The sequence below is a fragment of the Podarcis raffonei genome, chromosome 2, assembly GCF_027172205.1.
Source record: "Podarcis raffonei isolate rPodRaf1 chromosome 2, rPodRaf1.pri, whole genome shotgun sequence".
Taxonomy (NCBI): Eukaryota; Metazoa; Chordata; class Lepidosauria; order Squamata; family Lacertidae; genus Podarcis; species Podarcis raffonei.
The window spans coordinates 124,194,170-124,209,799 of record NC_070603.1 but is presented as its reverse complement, the minus strand read 5'-3'; the positions used below and the strand labels follow the sequence as shown (position 1 = coordinate 124,209,799).

Here is a 15,630-nt window from a genome sequence, read left to right as displayed (position 1 = left end):
TACCTTCCTTGCGATGGGGGTGGGTCTGACCTGTGCATCCTGAGTCCGTCTTTCGTCCAGCTGCGCCGTCAGGATAGCTACATGCTGCTCCAAGTGAATTCTCAAATGAATTCTCATGTGATTCTCAAAAATAATCTTCTCATATGATTCTCAAAAATAGTAGAATAAATTTACAGGAATATCTATAACATATGGTTTATCAATAGTGGTCAGTGTATGAGTTCTGAGTTCATGAATTGGTTTAAATTGGGGGGAAATGAGAGATAGGAGAGAACAGAGTAAATTCAACATTTCCTAGCTGAATGCCTAGTCAGGAGCTCTTGTGACTGTTATGCTTAAGTGTGAGTCATAGTCATTTTTCCTCTACTGTTACCAATGAAACAATACAGAGTTGGTCTCCTCATGAACATGGGAGGGTGCTTCAAAGTGAAGAAAGTGATTTATAAATTTAAATTGAGACCAACCAAGTTGAGTTAGGTGCTGATGGGGAGTGCGCAAATGAAGACGTTGCTGTTAGTTGAGGCATGGAGATTGCTGGATCCTGACCAGAGAGCTCTGCATAAGGAAGTCAAGGAGGAGAATCGTGGAATCATGCACCCTCTCGGTGAAACTCCCTGTTGGATCATAAGATGAGTTTTGACATTCCATACATACCTCTATGTGATGAACCTCCACTGTTTGGATGGAGACCAACAGCACCTGGGATTCTAACATCCACACCGTGAGCCCTGAATGGAGGGATATCAACTGGTTTCTCTGTGAATATTCTTTGTCTAGTCATGCCTTTTTAAACAATGACCAGATTTCCCTGAACTGCCCAGGCCTTCTTAAATGTCGGCTTGAGAGTTTTTAAGGACGTTGAAGTAACTTCTGTCAGGTTTGTTGTTTTTGCTTTTGCTTCTGTCTGCATTTTGTTGACCAAAGAGATGACTGACCTTTGAGATGGAGTGGACTCCATGACTGTGTTGGGAGACATCCTACACAGAAACATGTGTGTATCCCTTTAAGAAGTTTCTGGGTTAATTGGTTGCAACTGGCCGTGGCTGTAAAAAGGAAAAAGGAGCGTTTTGTAGCCTGCATGCAGGAATAACACCCACCAGAGTTTGTGTTTATTTGGTAATAAAGTCTTCATTTTAGTTTGGGTTTTTACACCTATGTCTCCTGGAGTCACTCTGTCCTCTGCCACCAGCTGGAAATCCCCCTCCAACAGACTGAGCCAAACAAAATCTATCCCGGATAAAAGCCAAGCAATTCCAGCCAACAAAGGCAGAGAAAACTATAGTAAGGACTCACATCTAACTCTCTTCAGTTCTTCCTCTATCACAAGCATTCATTAACATTGTTCAGTAATCTGGAGCTCCATTTCTTCCTGAGGCTCTAATTAGCTTCTCTCTTCATTGCAGATGGTGATGAATTCGAAGGGAAGAACAAGGGGAACCACAACAGAATCCACATAGCGGAGGAGTCCGATAAATATTCAAAGTGTGGAGAGAACATCCGTCAGAGCTCCCAGTCCCCCTCCAAGCAAGCAAAGTCCTTAATTCAAAGGAATAGTCTCACTTCCCATCAAAGAACTCATACCGGGGAGAAACCCTATCAGTGCTTCGAATGTGGGAAGAGCTTCAGTCAGAAGAGCAGTCTCACTTCCCATCAAAGAATTCATACAGGGGAGAAACCCTTTCAGTGCCTGGAATGTGGAAAGAGCTTTAGTCACAGCCACAGTCTCACTTCCCATCAAAGAACTCATACCGGGGTGAAACCCTATCAGTGCTTGGAATGTGGAAAAAGCTTCAGTCACAGATCACATCTCACTTCCCATCGAAGAATTCATACAGGGGAGAAACCCTTTCAGTGCCTGGAATGTGGAAAGAGCTTCAGTCAAAGCTCACATCTCACTTCCCATCACAGAATTCATACAGGGGAGAAACCCTTTCAGTGCTTGGAATGTGGGAAGAGCTTTCATCAGAGTAGGGATCTCACTCCCCATCACAGAATTCATACAGGGGAGAAACCCTTTCAGTGCCTGGAATGTGGAAAGAGCTTCAGTCACAGATCAAATCTCACTTCCCATCAAATAATTCATACAGGGGAGAAACCCTTTCAGTGCCTGGAATGTGGAAAGAGCTTCAGTCACAGATCAAATCTCACTTCCCATCACAGAATTCATACAGGGGAGAAACCCTTTCAGTGCCTGGAATGTGGAAAGAGCTTCAGTCACAGATCAAATCTCACTTCCCATCACAGAATTCATACAGGGGAGAAACCCTTTCAGTGCTTGGAATGTGGAAAATGCTTCCGTCTGAAGGAAAGTCTCACTTCCCATCATAAATTTCATACAGGGGAGAAACCCTTTCAGTGCCTGGAATGTGGAAAGAGCTTTCATCAGAGTAGTGATCTCACTTCCCATCACAGAATTCATACAGGGGAGAAACCCTTTCAGTGCCTGGAATGTGGAAAATGCTTCCATCTGAAGGAAAGTCTCACTTCCCATCATAAAAGTCATACAGGGGAGAAACCCTATCAGTGCTTCGAATGTGGAAAGAGCTTCAGTCACAGCCACAGACTCACTTCCCATCAAATAATTCACACCAGAGAGAAAACCTCTTAGTGTTTGGAATGAGGGAAGAGCTTCAGTCAGAATGCCGCTCTCATGGCCCACCAAATAGTTCATACAGGGTTTAAAGCATATCAGCGCATGGAATGTGGATAAAATTTCACTCGTAAAAAAGTCAATTCAAGAACTCACAGCATGGTGAATAATAGAATGGTAGATTCGGAATCTAGTCCAACACCTGCCAACGCAGAAAAAAATCATTTCAAGCATCCATGACAGATGGCCATCCAACTTCTTCTTAAATACCTCCAATGAAGGAGAGTTCTCTCTCTTCTGAGGGAGTTCCTTTTCACTGCTGGCTCTTACTATCAGAAAGGTCTTCCTGATCTTTAGGAGGAATCTCCTTTTCTGTTGCTTGAATCACCTCTTCAGATTCCTTCATGAACTTGAGAAGGACTTCTGTATGTCTGAGAATGTCCAGGGGATTGGACCATGCTCTATATTCGGGGGGAAACCCATGGAGAGGAGTCCGATATAGGGCTTAAGTCATCTAGGCATTGGTCGGATTGTCATAATTACAGACATACTTACTGGTTTGGACGGAAGTGATTCTTATTCCAGGGGAAGTGGTGACTGTGAGATTACAGGCGCTCTTGCCAATATTATCCAACCGTCCAGTAAAACTTTGACACAGCAGACCAATAGTTTACCCGCTAAGGTCAATGTATTGGGAGGTTAGGTTTAATGCCATGTGGTATTGCTTCATTGGATGTGGGATCCCTATAAAGGGAACTTCTTCCTCTAGGTGGGAGGGAGACTGGTCAAGTTACCATCAGTTGAATGGAACATTTAAGTTAGATTTTAAAAAATGGATTTGCAGAACAAAACTCCCAGTTTGAAAGGGAGTTATTAGGCTCCAGGGTTAAAATAGTACAGTGGTACCTCTGGTTACGTACTTAATTCATTCTGGAGGTCCATTCTTAACCTGAAACTGTTCTTAACCTGAAGCACCACTTTAGCTAATGGGACCTCCCGCTGCTGCCGCTGCGCGATTTCTGTTCTTATCCTGAAGCAAAGTTCTTAACCCAAGGTACTATTTCTGGATTAGCGGAATCTGTAACCTGAAGCGTATGTAACCTGAAGCGTATGTAACCCAAGGTAGCACTGTATCTAAAATGTATAACATTACTTAAGTGGAATACAAAGAATGAAATGATGAAATCATCAATGAGAAGCTGGGCCAGAGATGTAGGACACAACATTGACTTTGCTTTATGGGAACAACTGTGGAAAGTAAATTTAAGGTTTACAGCTTGCTACACAGTAAGGGAAAACCTCATGAAGATGATGCAGAGGACTCAATCAAGATCATCAAGGGTCTGAAACCAAGCCTTCTGAGGAGGGCTTGAAGGGACGGGGGGGGCGGCGTATCCATTTCAAGTGAAGTTTGCCGAAATCTACGCTTGCGACATGGGCTGCCTTACGTCCAGATTTTCCCGGACATTTCAGCAATTTCCGCCCAGACGCTGCTTACAATTCTGTACATATGGCAACCATATCTATATACAGTGGTTTTCAAACAGCTTAGTTCCTGAACAACTTTAAACTCGAATGCTGCAAGCCTGGCAGTCAGTGTTCCAGTTTGTGAACTTTGCTTCGGAAGCCGACCGTGCTCCTGAGCTTCTGTTTTCACTGTTGCGCTGCTAATTTGTGTCGTCCCCCCCCCCCCGCATTGTAATCAAAGCCTTCCATTTCAAATTGCAGTGTTCTGAGGTGATCTTTGGAGCTTATATTTGGTGCTTTTATTTTTGCTACAAAAAAAAAGTGTTTTTCTTTGGCTTTTTGTGACTGTGGCTTGTTCTTTGTTTTTGATTGATTGTGTGACTGCGGCAATGTATAAAACCCCCCATCCAAACAATGTCTATCATCAGTGCAGGTAAGGACAAAAATTAATTTTAATTTTAATGTACAGTACTGTTTATTTTATAGTACAGTACATTGATTATTGCTTTCATTTTATGGATCAATGGTCTCGTTAAATAGTAAAATTCATGTTAAATTGCTGTTTTAGGAGTTGTTTTTAAAAGTCTGGAACGGGTTAATCTGTTTTGCATTACTTTCTTTCTTTCTTAAATTTTTATTTTATTCGAGTTTGGGATTTTTTACATACATATATTATCTCCTTCCAATTTTTAAATTTCCCGTACAATTTTTTCCTTTCCCTCCCCCCGCATACCCATTGGAAGGGTTCAAACAATTATTCTCAGCCACGGGCATAGCGTCTTTAGTTTCCACTGAACGTCTTTTGTTCCAGTAGTTGTTTCCTATGGCATGACTGCGACAATGTCCGACTGAATTGTTGTTTAGTCATTTAGTCGTGTCCGACTCTTTGTGACCCCCAGGACCAGAGCACACCAGGCACTTCTGTCTTCCACTGCCTCCCGCAGTTTGGTCAAACTCATGCTGGTAGCTTCGAGAACACTGTCCAACCATCTCGTCCTCTGCCGTCCCCTTCTCCTTGTGCCCTCCATCTTTCCCAACATCAGGGTCTTTTCCAGGGGGTCTTCTCTTCTCATGAGGTGGCCAAAGTATTGGAGCCTCAGCTTGACATTCTGTCCTTCCAATGAGCACTCAGGGCTGATTTCCTTAAGAATAGATAGGTTTGATCTTTTTGCAGTCCATGGGACTCTCAGGAGTCTCCTCCAGCACCATAATTCAAAAGCATCAATTCTTCGGCGATCAGCCTTCTTGATGGTCCAGCTCTCACTTCCATACATCACTACTGGGAAAACCATGGCTTTAACTATACGGACCTTTGTTGGCAAGGTGATGTCTCTGCTTTTTAAGATGCTGCCTAGGTTTGTCATTGCTTTCCTCCCAAGAAGCAGGCGTCTTTTAATTTCATGGCTGCTGTCACCATCTGCAGTGATCATGGAGCCTAAGAAAGTAAAATCTTTCACTGCCTCCATTTCTTCCCCTTCTGTTTGCCAGGAGCTGATGGGCCCAGTGGCCATGCTCAGAAGAAATCTGATTGGTTCTAACGAACACTCTGTAAAAAGTTCTTTTGTGAATAAAAACGGCCTGGGTCAGGGGCTGCGAGGATCTCACGGCACAGAGAGACACGATTATACACACCCTTCCCAGAGTCTTGCTGGTTCAAGCCTCTGTGTGTATTCTTATTAATCAGATTTCAATCCTTCCTTTACTTTGCGAACGCAACACAAATAACTATTCCATGCATCTACTGTCCATTTTCCTCTCTCTTTCCAACCTAAAGCTATCGTTGCCTTTCCCGCTAATATCATAGCTTTGAAGGTAAACTGGTCACCTTTCTCTATAGCCATGTTTCCAAGTCTACCCATTGTCATGAAATCAAAATCTATTAAAAGCTTCATTTTAAAATTTGTATTAATAACCTTTAGGATTTTCCCCCAGAATTCCTTTATCTCTGGGAATTCCCAGTACATATGGGAAAACCATCCCTTGGCTTGTTTACAGTGCCAACAGCTAGAATTCAATCCTGCTACCATATTAGCAAGCTGGGCTGGAGTTCTGTACCATTTTAGAAATAATTTTAATTTCAGCTCTCTAAATTTGCTTACTTTAATCTCACCTATTCCTTTCAACCGTTGCTTCGCTAACTTGTTCTTCCTTACTTATCTTTTGAATAAGTTGGGTTGTCTGTTTCTTATTTGTAATCATTCTCTTATAGATTTTACCTGTCATTCCTTGTTTGTTTGTTTTTTCATTCGTTTGTATAGTTCCTCTATTGGCTCTTCTAAACTCCTATTTCCTGTCTCTTGGACTTTGGAAATTTTGTTGTATAGTCCTCCAATTTTTAACCAATATTGCTTACCTATATACTGTATTACTTCCTGCAATGACTTTAAGGATTCTCCTCTATACATACCTTTGACTATATGATATCCGTTAGCGTTTAGAATTTCCCACCATTTGGGATCATCTGTTACCTCATAAATACTTTCTAAGGGTGCACTTAGAGAAATCCCTTTTAACCATAAAGGTTGCCATTTCCTCCATAAACCTAATGCCAATTTCCTGGGGCCTATTGCAGATTTCAAATCTTTGATTACATTATTTGTTAAAATTCCAAATCTTCCTGCGCCATTGTTTGCCTCATCCTCAAATTTGATCCACTTTTGTTTGTTTTCAACTGCAATTTCTAGTAATTTTTTTAATTGAACAGCTTTGTAATAATTGTAAATGTTTGGGAGGCCCCACCCTAGTTCTGATTTGTGGTTGTACACAAATCTCTTTTGCATCCTTGATTTTTTACTTCCAAATATCCATTGTCTTTTCTCATGATTCCATTGTTCCAGTTGCTGTTTTCTCATCTCTAGTGGGATAGCTTGGAAGAGATAGCTCAACTTAGGGACCCAGAACATTTTAGTAACCTTGACTCTAGCTATAATGCTTAGCGTTTTGTTTCTCCATCTTTTCATATCCTTTAGTATTTTATTCCATACCTTCTTATAGTTGAATTCTGCAGTCTTGTTAATATTTCTGCAGAGTTCGATGCCTAGGTATTTTGTTCTTTTAGACCCCAGGCCCATTCCATTTATTACGTTTTCCCCAGCTACATTTACATTAAAATACATTATTTCTGATTTTGTTATGTTTACCCCTAATCCAGAATATTCCTCAAAATCTTCTAATATTATCTTTATTTCTTTTATCCCTTCCTTAGGATTTGTTATGATTCCAATAATATCATCTGCAAACAAATTGATTTTCATCTTCTGTTTCCCAAGCTTATAGCCCTCTATCCTTCCATGCCAACCGTATATTTTGTCCCAGCCTTCTAGTTCCAAAACTTCAGTATCTTTTAGTAACATCCACTCTTTCATCCAACTCCAGCACACTGCTTCAGAATATCTTCTTAAATCTGGGACTGCAAATCCCCCCGTTTCTTTTGGCCCCATCATTATTTCTGATTTTATTCTGGCTTTCTTCCCTTGCCATATAAAATTGGCAAGGCCTCTTTGCCAGCCTTTAAAATATTTTGTCCCAATCATCATTGGGATAGTTTAAAATAAAAGTAGGATTTTTGGTAATATCACCATTTTAATCACCGAAGCTGATGGAAGGCACTCCGGGCCACTGAGGCCACCTGAGCCTCGAGTGACAGCAAAGGCTCCAGGAGTACCCCCAAGCTGTGAACCTGCTCCTTCGGAGGAAACGTGACCCCGTGAAGAGCAGGTGGCCAAGGGAACCACCCACTAACAGTGCCTCGGTCTTATCTGGATTGAGCTGAAGTTTGTTGGCTCTCTCCAGTCCATTACCGAGGCAAGACACTGGTCCAGCACTTCCACTGCCTCACCTGCAGATGTAAAGGAGAAACAGAGCTGAGTGTCATCAGCATACTGCGGACTGTCGAATTCAAGCCAGCAGAGCCAGCGAAGCTCTGAGGAATTTGGCCACCCTCCAGGTGCCCGGCTTGAATTCTTGTTGACCTCCTGTCTTCCTCCCGGCAAGATCAAGGGAGGTCTCCAATCGGCGATTCTTCCCAACGTGAAGAAGAACACACCATTCCTCCCCCTCCCATCACCAGGGGGGGGGAAAGAGACAGACAGAAATATATTTACATACTTTTATTTCTGTCGTTCCAGCAGTACAGAGAAAACATGTCTGTACCCTCACATCCCCACTGCAGAGAGAGAATAACTCCACCCATGTACTTCCAGTACAGGGTCATGTGACACTCTGAGCTAACATCCAGTGCTCAGTACACTGTCCCTTGTTCCCACGGTACATTCCAATAACATCAGTTTCCTGTTTACCATTCCAGCCACCTGGAGCTCGCTTCTGCATTGCTCCTTTTTCGTAACATCGACAACGTACTCCAAACCTCCAGATAACACCACCCAGCAGTTTCATGTAGATGTTTAACAACCTGGGGGATAGGCTTGAGCCCTGCGGGACTCCCCATGTACCACCCTCTGGGAACGACCATCCAACTAGGACTGGAACCATCAAAAAGTCATGTCAAACTCTCCTAATTCGGAGTGTCGCTCCAGAAGGATACCATGGTCGATGGTATCAAAAGCCGCTGACAGGTCGAGAAGAATGAACAGGGAAATGTTTCCCTTAACTCTCGACAGAGGTCATCATCATATAGGGTGACCAAAGCAGTTTCTGAGCCCAAACTGGGCCTAAAACCCAATTGAAATGGATCCAGAAAACTTACTTCTCAGCAGATGTGCCGACCTGAATGAAATAATACGAGGGCCTAGGCAATCACTGTCCAGCAGAATTGATCATATGATGCCGTGCACACACTCTATTTGAATGGCAGGGCCCATTTGGGGGTGCCAGGACCCTACAAATATTTTATTGGCAAAGCCAATCAGCCCCTAGGAGTTGGCTCTTGTGCATCAGAACCACAAAGGGCTGGGATGCAGATTCTTCCAACCGGATCTCTGCAACTACTGAGAAGAGTTGAGTGCTGACCATTCCTGGCTCCCTGGAGCAGTCCTTGTTTCTGCTAATAAAGAGTTAGCTTCACATGCTCTCTGTGGTTTTTGCTGGCTGGCTCTCTCTTAGTTCCTAGGATTCCATGAATCCAACTTCCCTGGAGGAAGGGGGAGCAGTGGGAATAGGACACACACACCCCAGCTTTACTTCAATCAGATTCCTGAGCAGGAGGAAGACGCCAAGGCAGCTCTGGAGCCCCTCCAGGAAATTTTCTGCCAGCGTCCCCAACCGTCCCCTGGCAATGCTTGGCTGGGCTTCCCTCCCACACCCTCTTCCTCCCAGCCTAATGGATGAGATGATGCCACACATCACACACCATTTTAATGTTGTAGCAGGAAACCCCCCCCCCCATCATTCAGTTTGTACAAACTTCACACACACTCACACTCACACACTACATACGCTACGCTTCTATTATAAATTCATAGAAAATCAACCATACATCGGATTTGCACTGTTCCACTTTTATTTTACTCCATGAAGGAAGGACTACAAAATGGGGAAGGTTTGATACAGGCCAGCCATAATCCCTTCACCATCCCAGCACATCCACAGGAGCCCTGCCCAGTTGCTATGCCAACCCTGATGGTCCTAGACAGAAGACAATCAAGATCACAAAGAACTTGCATATGGGAGTGGATTCAGCATGGACTGAAACAAAGGACAATGATCAGATCTTCCCTCTGGGGGCAGGAAACTGCAAACTCCCCTTTGTCTCCTGGAAGTGACTCATGGGGAGGGGGGAAAGGAGGAACCAGCCAGGTGACAAGACACTCAGGTTACCACCAACTCCTCCCTCAACCCCTCCTTTCTGTAATGTATGCATGATGTTTCTGGGGGTGGGCTTGACCTAGAGGAGGGGAATTTCAAAAAGTTTTTATAAGACCTTGCACACTATTTTTCTGGGTCTTTCCTCTCTCTTGCAAGTGAGGGGAACACCCTGTTGCAACAGTTCAATAAGGGCCAAGCCTACAGGCTGCTGTTTTGCTCCAAGTTATCCTGGTTGGTGTCTTTACTTTTGTCCAAGGGAGCCCTCGGATTTTTCCAGTAACAGTTTGGCGACCATGCTCAGGGACACTTGGTTCTCCTGCGAAGGTGAGGAGGGAGATAGAGGGGATCGGGCGCCACTGGGCAACCTTAGCCCAGGGATACTTCTTCCTCTCCCTGCCTCCTCTTTGCGGGCGGTAATCAATCGTCACCAAAAGCCCAACCAGGGGGAGCAAAGGCAAGGTCAAGCCGGCTAAAGAGAAAGGATCCCGGGATCCACGAGGGACATCTACGAACATGAGTATGGTTTGAAGAAAATACATTGGGAGGGGGGTGGAAAAGTAACGTCCCCACAACAGCCGGACTTTTCTTCGTTTTATTTCCAACGTTACCCCTCGGAGTCGACCGGGAACGTCCTAAACTCTCTCCTTTTCTCCCCCGTTTTTCCTCTCGGAGCAAGGCCGGGAAAAACGCAGTGCTTATTGTTTCCCTGACGCCCTCTCTCGGAGTTGTCCAGAGGCGTCCCTACGAATCTCCCTTTCTCTTTCTCTCCCCGTTTTCCCTTTCGGAGCGTGGCCAGGGAAAACGTGGTGCTTATTGTTTCTCTGACGTCCTCTCTCGGAGTCGCCCAGAGGCGTCCCCTACGAATCTCCCTCTCTCCTTTTCTCCCCTGTTTTTCCTCTCGGAGCGTGGCTGGGAAAAACGCGGTGCTTATTGTTTCTCTGACGTCCTCTCTCGGAGTCGTCCGGAGGCGTCCCTACGAACCTCTCTCTCTCCGTTCCCTGTTTATGCAATTGAAGCCGCCCCTCCTGCTCGGCGACCCTTGTTGGGGATGACCCGTGTACGTGAGAATGCAAGGTCATTTGCTTCCTTTCAAAACTTTGTTTTCTCGGACCCCGATCTGGCACTGCACTGTGCAGGCGTTCAGTAGGGAGCCTGAACTTAGTCCAAAAGGCTAGGCAGGAGGCTGTTGTGGAGGGTAGAGCAGGAGGTTCACAAATTGGGGCCCCACACTAGGATTAGTCTTGTAAACAGCGCTCCATTGGGAGGGGGGTGGAAAGCAATGTTCCCTTGACAGCTGGACTTTTCTTCCTTCTATTTCTGACGTTGCCCCTCGGAGTCAGCCAGGAACGTTCTAAACTTTCTCTTTCCCCCGTTTTCCCTCTCGGAGTTTGGCCGGGGAAAGCGCGGAACTTTGTTGTTTCTCTGACGTCTTCCCTCGGAGTCGTCCGGAGACGTCCTTACAAATCTCTCTCTCTCCTGGATGGTAGAGAGGGAGGTTCACTAATTGGGGCCCCACACTAGGGTTAGTCTTGTAAACAGTGCTGAGGTAGAATTTCGGATCCATGGTTATTGTCCGGGTGGAGAGACCCGTGGTTTTCCAGGCTAGGGCCTGTGGTTTTCCGGGTGGAGAGACCTGTGGTTTTCCAGGCTAGGGCCTGTGGTTTTCTGACAAATTGCTTGTAGTTTACTGGTAGGCAGGGATTGCTTTAGCTGAAAGATAACTTGAATACTGATAGAATATTATTTTCTCTACCCCCCCTTCTTTATCCCTTTCTTGTACCCGTTCTTCTATCTCCTAGTGCAATCTACTGAGCAACCCCCCCCCCTCGGTATTAGAGGGAAATGAGAGCTCACTAAACACCCTAGCTGGACTCCTCCTGGCAACAAAGCTTCCATGAAGCCTTTTTGCCCCAGAGAGGATTCCAGTATGCCCCTCCAGCTTGTCATCTCCAATTGGGAAAAATAAAATAAAATAAAGGGGCAAAATGGTCTTTCCAAGTACAAAGTACGAGACCGTTGTAACTTTTAGTGGGTGGCTTAGGCCCACCACCTGGAACCCAGGGCACAGCGGCCACCTCAGGGATCCTTCAACAAAATCAGGGTCAACAAAATCAGGGATCCTTCAACAAAATCAACCCTTAGGGAGAGCTGAACACATCAAATTTGTGTTGTTAAACTATAACCTAAAGCTAGAACATGAAACCGTAAACTTAATGGTGCTCAGAAGGCAGTAGATACAATAACAGCCCAGCCTGAGAGCCCACGCATTAGAGATCTTAGTTTCTCTAAAAAATAAAAAAAATGAATAAGAGATGTACTCAAAGATTTAGAAATATTTAAAGGGTTTGTGTTTACATTGGCTTCGGCATCCACAGACTGTTCTTAAATGCACATAGTTTTTAAATTGCAAGCTTGCTTCAAAAATTTTAAATCTAAGGAAGCCATGTTGGGCCTCATCAATCTTAAACAGGAAAAAAAAATTTAGAATGAAGTGTGCAAATGTTTGTTATATGAGAGAGGCTCCAAAGAGTCTTCCTCCGAGTAGCTTGAGTGAGGAGTATGATTTTAAGTTGATGCTAGATGATGTTTTGCTGCAACTTTTGAATTTGTGAGTCTACATCCATGTTCCAGTCTTTTTGTTCCAGTATTTTGAAATGTGCTGTGAAGAAAGTCCAGTCCTGATATCAGTCTCTATAAGACTTCCTGGCCTCTTTTCTTAGGAAATGCTCCCCCTTGTTTCATTCTGTCTCTTTCAGTTTTTTTTCTCCCTTCTTACTTCTGTGCCAGGTAAATTTACTCCCGAGTAAGCTTCCTTTAAAGGAAACTGCAAGTAGGGGGAAGCAATCTTCCCTAAGGTACCCTGCATCTCACTTTCCTATGTGTAGTTATTAAAATAATAATAATAATCATAATCTAAATTAGGCTTACTATTCCTCTGCAAGTTAAAAAAAAATTGTTCACTTTTGTATTCCTTTTAAATCAAATCTATGGCTGTTTTGGCTATGCTTGATGAAGGATCCTCTCCCTATCTTAGGAAAGGAGCTGTTCACGTCAATCTTCCTTTGAAGATCATTTCTCTGGGAACTTGCATTATTTGGTCTGGGGAAGCAAACTCACTCAAACTGTCTCGAGATCTGCTAGAAGGGTTCTGTGTACAGTTGGGTACTTTTGTTTTCCTCTTCCTTAGTACATGGTGGGTGCATGGCTTGTGATCTCCTCCCCAGTTGTGCCTGTGTACATAAGTATGTGTGTGTGTCTCTCGTAGTACAAATCTTGCTATTGAACACTGTATTTTAGGGTTGGACTAGATGACCCCAGGGTCCCTTTCAGCTCTCTCAATTTGTGGCTGTGTGGAGGGCCATGTGTCTGCAAGCATGTGATGAGTTGAAATTCAGCCCAACTTTGCTCTTTGTTTTTTTAAAAAGGTGAGAGGTAAAAGCCGTGATGTTTTGAAGCAGAACTGGTGATATCAGGCATTTGAGTGATTACAGTGTTTATCATTTTGTCTGTTATTTACAAAAATCAAACTTTAAAGTCTATTCAAAGTTTAAGCACATAAAAATTCATATAGTCAAGTAGAATGAGCCTTGACCATCTATCCTGTAAATAAAGGGCAGAAAAATTTGTTTGCAAATGGTAAGGCTGAAATGACTGAGAATGTTAAAATCCTATGAATTCTGACTCTCTGGCCATTTTTTCCCATATATAAGGGCGTGGTATTGTTCCGCGAATGATCAGATAAAATGACCAATAATATGACCAATAATGATAGCCCTTTCCTGTAAATAAAGGAAGCACTCCCTTGCTTGGGCTGCAGGAAACATGATCCCTTAGAAAACTTCTAGCTTTGGTAAATGCTTGAATTGCGGAGTTTTGTTTTAAATCTAACCCTTTTTTTTTTAATCTACTCCTTACCCTTTATTTCCTTTATTCAAATGGTAATTTAGCCGAAAGATTCAACATTTTCAATAGTATAAAACGTTTGCTGAGACATGAACTCTGCACATGCACAGAGGCTAGATCAGCTAAAAAAAAAAGAAGAGAGAGAGAGAGAGAGGAAGAAGGGGGGAACTGTAGGGGGGGAGAGGAGGTTTGGAGAGCTTGGGCTGCAGGGAGAAACTTATCCAAATTTCCTTATGTAAAACTTGGAACCACTGAAGGAAATCACCCTTAATGTGTCCTTTGCTCCAGGGGCTACGTAAGACAAAAGGGTTAAGTACCGGACCATCAAAGTCAAGAGGTTGCCAAGTTTCAAATCTTAACATGCCAAATTCTTTTCACAGGTAAATATCAAAGCAAATTCTTTTCACAGGTAAATATCAAAGCACTCCCCCCCCCAATGGGATTTAAATCACAGACTTTGTGTGCATTTTAGGAACAGCATTTCCTGACAGGCTTCTCACATGAAATAATTTCCCCTTTTAACAGGATATGTGAACCCTGATAACAAAGTGTTTGTCCCTTTTTTCTCCCACAGCAACTTTCTTTCTGTTCTGTGAAACAAGTCTGAATCCCTGCTATATTAGTGACTTCCATCTCTTTGTGGCTTTGACACTTTTTAAGTTACAAATAATCTGTTTTCATTTATTTAATCCATTTTTCCATGATGTCTATGAAATTAATCGAAGCACAACCAAACATTGTTTGTGGAATGGTATTTGTTTACCTTTTGCCTGAGCATTTCTTATTAATTCTGTCATTTTGGCTAGTTCAAAGTACTTGCACAACTTTAAATTGCCATTCATTTTTTCTTGGTATTAAGTCATTTCCCAGTATTTTGCTATTAACATTCTAGCCGATGTTGTCACATCAAGAAACACTCTTTTATTTTCATTTGGGATGTTAGAATGCCAAAACAGGTTACTTCAGGTTTCTTAAAAATTGTGTGTCTTAGCATTTATTTATTTTTGGTTCCTCATAGGTCATTGTGTGTGTGTGTGTGTGTGTGTGTGTGTGTGTGTGTGTGTGTGTGTTTACTTTGGGGACATGTCAATCACATGTTGAAAGTCATTTTCATCAAGTTCTACTTATCAGATAACGCATGCTGAATTTTAAGCCTCCCCCCCCCCATTTTTAGTCCAGTAGTAATCTGTGTGGTTTTGATGATATCTTTGTATTATTTAATAATAATTATTTTCTGAATCTGATGTCTTTGCGTCAACTCTGTTTTCATCTGACTGGTAATCTAATTTTTTGCTTTCTTTTTATTTTTTTAACCTTTCTTGTATTTTTTTACAGTTCTCTTTCTCTACATGTGGAGTAATTTTTTTATTTAATAATGTGGAAGAAAAAAAACCCTTTCAGGTTCACATGGACACACGCATCTGGGACAGAGAATAGCAGGTTAATATTTACCGTATTTTTCGCACCATAGGACGCACTTTTTCCCCTCCAAAAATGAAGGGGAAATGTGTGTGCGTCCTATGGTGCGAATGCAGGCTTTCGGTGAAGCCTGGAGAGTGAGAGGGGTCGGTGCGCACAGACCCCCCACGCTCTCCAGGCTTCGCACACCTCTCTGCAAGCAGCGGGAGTCCAGCGCTGGGCTCCCGCTGCTTGCGGAGAGTTGCCAGCATGCGGAAGCCTGCGCGCGCTGAGCTCAGCGCGCCCAGGCTTCGCGGATCTCTCCGCAAGCAGCGGGAGCGGTCCCGCTGCTTGCGGAGAGTTGCCAGCATGCCGAAGCCTGCGCGCGCTGAGATCAGCGCGCCCAGGCTTCGCGGACCTCTCCGCAAACAGCGGGAGCGGTCCCGCTGCTTGCGGAGAGTTGCCAGCATGCCGAAGCCTGCGCGCGCTGAGATCAGCGCGCCCAGGCT

General features: G+C 43.7%; 1 protein-coding gene and 1 pseudogene across 1 annotated transcript in view; both read left to right on the top strand.

Annotated features, from left to right (window-relative positions):
- The window catches only part of LOC128409384 (zinc finger protein 470-like), a 420,794-nt gene that overhangs the window by 260,314 nt on the left and 144,850 nt on the right, over positions 1-15,630 (top strand). The gene's annotated exons all lie outside the window — the stretch shown is intronic.
- LOC128409497 (zinc finger protein 850-like) overlaps positions 1-15,630 on the top strand; it is a 38,543-nt pseudogene that overhangs the window by 14,869 nt on the left and 8,044 nt on the right.